Source organism: Montipora capricornis, chromosome 3 (genome assembly GCF_036669925.1).
Source record: "Montipora capricornis isolate CH-2021 chromosome 3, ASM3666992v2, whole genome shotgun sequence".
Taxonomy (NCBI): domain Eukaryota; kingdom Metazoa; phylum Cnidaria; class Anthozoa; order Scleractinia; family Acroporidae; genus Montipora; species Montipora capricornis.
In genome coordinates, this window is record NC_090885.1 from 19,756,826 (window position 1) to 19,762,394 (window position 5,569).

The window sequence follows — 5,569 nt, forward strand, 5'->3', positions numbered from 1 at the left end:
TGATACCGGAACTTCATAACACAGCGTCGGCCCATCCTTCGTCTTCGCCTCCTTCTTCTTCTTCGGCGTCTCCTCATCCTCCTCCTTCGTCGCCTTCGTCTCCTCTTGCGGCGGTTCTGCCTTCTCCAAAAGCGGCGTCTTCTCCGTCTTCTCTTCCTCCTTCTCCTTACTCTTTTTGTCTTTCGGCGCCGTGAAACCACCCTCCTACGGAACTGCCTTCCGATAGGTGTCCAGTGTCTTAGAAAAAACATAGAAAATTTACCTTTCCTTAAACGCAGCCGTGTATCTCGCTTTCCGTAGAGAACAGACAGCCTTTTCTTGTGTCTTCGAAGATGTCGCCATTTTCCCATTAGCCGGAAACGTATTCGTCTGAGGTTGCGGATGGTTCGTGTCCTTTTTCGTCTTCTAAGTCGTATACTGGACCTTCCGAAACTAGAAAAGGAAAGAAAGAAAGAGAGAGAGAAAGAAAGGAAAAGAAACCAAAAGATAAGTTAATACTGATTTTCCACCATGACGGTGAAGAGACTTTTAGAAAAAAGAAAAGAAAGCATGGACACCCGCCCGATGTAGCATAGAAAAAAGGCAGCAGACCTTAACTAATAAAAGAAGCAGTCATAAGAGAATATTCTGTTTGGACATGCATGCATCTACGTACATACGTGGATGTTAAATGAGTGTGATAAGTCAAAGTGCCAAAGATGTAAACCCAATTTTGATATCCAACTCGAAGTCTAAGGATTTCCTACCTATTTCTAACAATACGGTTCGGGTGGAGGTTAGCGTTATTTTTAGCTTAGGGCAGGAGCCCATCCTGGAGCGTGCAACTTCCATACAGCGTCTGTGAAACGGCGTTTTCACAAGTAGGTTTATTTTTAGACTAGCCCTTCCCGCGAATTAGGTCAAAAAACAAAGTCAGTTACGGTTCGGTGACCCTATGACGTCAGCTTAATTTCTTGTAATTGGTCATCGGGCTCCTGTGGGAGTTTCATTAGCGGGAAATTCAATCTAAAAATAACCTTACTTGTGAAAACGCCGTTGCACAAGTATCGTTAAGTTGCACGCTCGGGGTGATGGGCTCCTGCTTAGGGTAAATGCAGCAGTTTATCCTCATGACGAATATCGTTGTCGATAAGAGTACAGACAACGCTGAACCACATTCGACTTGTTTTTTTACCACAATATTCAACGTCAAAGAAATTGTTTACTTCAGAGCTTCACTACTGGGGACATAAAGAAAGAGCAAGGGTTGTCTATAACTTCCTCGCAATCTGGGGCCGGTTGCTCGAAGCCTGGTTAGCCGTAATCATTGGTTAAGACGTATCAAAACCTATAGGTTTCCATGGTATTTAACGCTGGTTAGCGCTATAATATAACCATGCTTCGAGCAACCCAGGTCTGATTGATTTATTTCCCAAAATGACGCGAGCAGGGTTGCCAATCAGATTGCAAGAGTGCAAGCAATTGTGATAAAATAATTTTTGAAAACCCTTTTTGAAGAAAGAAAAATGCTGCAAGAATGATCCTGAATCGACCAACAACATTGGCCTTCTTGCAACGTTTGGTACATACTTAAACTATCTTAGTAGCTTACCATTAGTCTCTTATCATAATACGCACAATTTTCATGTTTCTGGTTTCTGTACGTCTTAGGCCTCAGACATATAAGATAACTGACACACTGAACCTCAGTACCCAGTACCCTTGGACAGGAAGAGTGGGGAAAGATCCCTCTTGCGGTTGAAAGCGTTAGCAAAAATTAATTTTGCTAGCAATAAATTGTTGCAAATCCCGAGTGGGGTGCTATTGATAAACGATAATTCTTACTCTGTGAACCTGTGTTCAATCTCTCCCAGGTGATCTGGTGACGTAATTCGGAGGACTGGGGAGAAGAATTTTAACGCCGTATCCCACAAACGTGCGCGGCCTTGAATGTTATTTCCGAATTCAATATGGCAGAGGCGAGGTTAGATCTCGGCGATTTCCACTTGAATGTTCATTCAGTAACAGGAAATGTGCGAGACACGGAATTATCTGTTGAATTTTGGTGACGGAAATACTGCAAGAAATTTGGAAACAAAACCTAAGGCCGCGCACGGTTGTGAGTTTTTCTCCCCAGTCCTCCAAATTAAGTCACCAGATTATCTGGTCGTCCACCATTACAATAGGCCACATTCAACAATACCATAATACTCTTTTTTTGCTCTCCAAAATTTTGCGTAAGCATTGTTTTCATTTTCTCTCCCCGAGAAATCGAAAGCAATGCCTATGCAACTGTTTGGGAGCTAGGCAAGGTGAATTATGGGATATGAGAAAGTAGAGAATGCAAAGTTTTAGAGGACAAACAAAGAGTATTATGGTATTTTTGCCGCCTATTGATTTATTAAGATTTAAATGTAGAGATTACTATTGGCTTTTAATTAAGAACACCCCTCAAGAAAGCAAAGCAGGCAATCAGTGATAAAACGATTTTTCCGTAAACGATTTCTCGTTGAAGGCCTATTTTCAGCAAGTTATGAAGATTTGCCATGAAAACAAGATCAAAGAATATTATTTAAAGCTTTTACATGGAATAGTTGTTTCCAAGAAAGAATTGCTGTAACGTTTGTGGTCAAGGAGCTAGACTCTATTAAACACACCTTCATCGGATGCCATCTTCCAAAGTGTTTTGGCAAAATTGTACTACCTTCAAGTGTTATGTGAAATAGAAATGATCTTTGGCGAAGTTCTATCGATATGAACTCTGTTCTGTAAGATTATGCGAAAAGTGATTTCTTGTATTATATTTGCCAAGTGCTATCTGCATAATCCGGTCAAAAATATCATGTAACAAAAAAAGAAGTTAGATCTCCATTAATTTTTACATAAGCTAAATATTGTACTGAGAAACTGTTTAGTGTTTCACAATGCATTGTTATGTGTGAACTGTAGTATTTGTCGCATATATGTGAAATGGTGTATTAACTTAAAAAAATTAACTGAAATTTGAAAAATAAACTAGTAGTAAGACTAATAATCTCGGATTATTAAAGTGCGTTTGACAGTCGCTTTTGGAAGCTAAGGAGAGAGGTAGGTAAGGAATTAACCAAACTTATAAGACCGAACTTTGAGGATACGAGCTTGTACGTCTTGAGATGGTTTCAATAAGCGCCGCCAAGTACTATGACTCACTCGTGTAACGAATTGAAATACATAGTTTCTGAGGAAACGATACAACGTAAATAGCCCCCTGAGAGGACATGGGAATCCAGAAATATTGAGGAAAATAAAAGGGAATCGAGTAACACGGCATCGAGGCTGACATGTTGATCATTTCTGAGCTCACTTCAACTTCTTTTGTACAGTAAGTTAAAGGGCGAATTGCTGTGCTTGTTGGTTCTACTTTTCGACGAATAAAGTTAAGTAATATACATGAGAAAGACTTTTAAATCACCAAATTCATCTTGTCAGTGGTCAATGCTAACTAACAGCTTGATTCATTTAAGTCCTTTGTGATGCTTTCACTGAAGTTGATCCCCGTCGGGTGGGCAGACAAGTAGTTGCCGTTCGAATAATGCATTTTTTTTTTCAATCGGAATACTCATGCGGAATCCTGACCATTCATAACTCCAGGAGACATGAATCTAGGAATAATTATTGATTATCATATGAAGTGCCTTCATTGGCAGAACTAACTAGACGAGCCGAAATGCCATGAAGACGATGTATGTAAAGAACGTCTCTCGCAACTATTAAGACGTGAGGCTTGTGGAATGTGGCGAAAAATAGAATGATGTAAGTGACGTCAAAAAAGCTAAATTTGTGAAAATCTGGATTTTTTAGGGCTCGTTCGATTGACCCTATTCCGAAATAAGAATACGTGGATTGATGATTAAAACGGTATGTTTGGCACGTTTTGAAGCAGCAAGGATAATAAAAATATGTTTAAAATAGCATTTTAGCAGATGTTTGACAATTTTAATGTGAATTTCCGTAAAAACGAAGGATTTCTAACTTATATTCCATATATTCCTATTCCGGAATACGGTCAATCGAACGCGCCCTTAAAATTGGTTAAAAGATAAGAAATGTCCCTTCCCAAAATCAGCGTGTTGGTGCAAATAATCACGAGTTTCGCGATCGTCATTGGCGTATAGGACGTATATTTTCACTACCACATTGAAAGGTTCAATGAAAAAATTTAGCAACGAAATATTGCAAGAGTGAAAGGGACTTCGTATGCAACGACAACATGGCTGCTAACAAGGAGAGTTAATATATAGCAAGGATAACAGATGTTGCACACAAAAAATATCCAAAGTAAAATAAGCGAAGAACAGAAAACGTTGGCTAGAACTTTTAAAGGGAAAAACAATTTCGTTTTTTTTTACGCTTTCAATCCTGTACATATCTTTGTTTAGGCGGAAAGGACATGATAACAACAAGCTAAACAAGGCATACAGTCACAGTCATCTCTGAGGGTGGTTCTTGCAGTACGGTTGCATGCGCGAATCGTTAGTATATTAAGTTCTTAAGGGGCAGTAGGGAGCTTAAGCAAGCGCGTTTTTGAGACGAGGACGGCAACCGGAAGTGAGCCGTTTTTCCTTTTAACTTGTCTTCATTCAACCACATTTATATTGCTAAGTATGTTTTCTCCATTAGAAATGATTAGTACAAAAATCTCGGAGACACCATTGTCCTGGCACTTGAAACGTTCTCTTCCGGTTGGCGTCCGCGTCTTAAAAACGCGCGTGCTTAAGCTCACTAATATGGGAATTATCCCTTTTATTTTGGCCATAAATTTACTAAATCAATTTTCAGTTACTTTTTCCTCCTTAAATTGCTTCAGGATCACCGCAGTGCGATAAAAATTGATTCAATTTTAAAAGAAAAATAGGACGCCACACCAAGTTATTGCGGAGTTCATCTAAGATGCAAGGTGAGAACTTAAATGCCCGACCTTTTCAAGTTGGCATTATTGTTAATCTTGGGTAACACTGAAATAGCCGTTTTGAAGAACATTTGGTCATTAATTTTCGCGTTTGCCATCGGTAAACAGGTCTCCTTTGCTTTCCAGATTTTTTTATCAACAAACCGTGACACTACCCCCCTCCCCCATCCCCCTTAAGCCTGGATCCGTGAGCAAAACTTTGGAAAGTCATGAGCACGATTTCTATTAGCAACTCCCAAACGTTTCCGTGAATTAACCACGGGAACAAGTCAAGAGATAAGAAAGCAAAGATAAGAATAAAACTCACTAGATTTTGCCAAATCCTTTCCGTGTTTTGAAAATCAAAGTATTTCCTCCCAGCGGGTACAACTTTTCCCATCTCCTGCCGGTTCTAAACATTGCAATGCTACGGCGCTTGCGTCCAACCTTTCTTCGCAGTCGTCTTCGTCGCCTTCGCCTCCGCCTTCGTCTTCTACGTCTCCTTCGCTTTCTCCTTCGTCGTCTCATTCTGTTTATTCTTCGTTGATAGTGCCTTCGACGCCTTCTTCGCATCCTGCGTAAATGTCTTCTCTTCCTTCTCATATTCCTTCTCTTCAACCTATATCTACGTCTTTTGGGGATCTTGCGTTTCAGTGGCACCCA

The 5,569-nt window shown here is 40.1% G+C and overlaps 1 long non-coding RNA gene across 1 annotated transcript in view; it reads right to left on the bottom strand.

Moving 5' to 3' along the window:
- LOC138041192 (uncharacterized) overlaps positions 1-5,301 on the bottom strand; it is a 7,581-nt gene extending 2,280 nt beyond the window's left edge. Inside the window, exons 1-2 of the long non-coding RNA XR_011130766.1 lie at positions 5,235-5,301; positions 1-432 (exon numbers count right to left, since the gene is read on the bottom strand). The exon at positions 1-432 is cut by the window's left edge and continues 75 nt beyond it. This is a non-coding gene — a long non-coding RNA (uncharacterized lncRNA). The remainder of the gene's footprint in view (positions 433-5,234) is intronic.
- Positions 5,302-5,569: the final 268 nt, after the last annotated feature.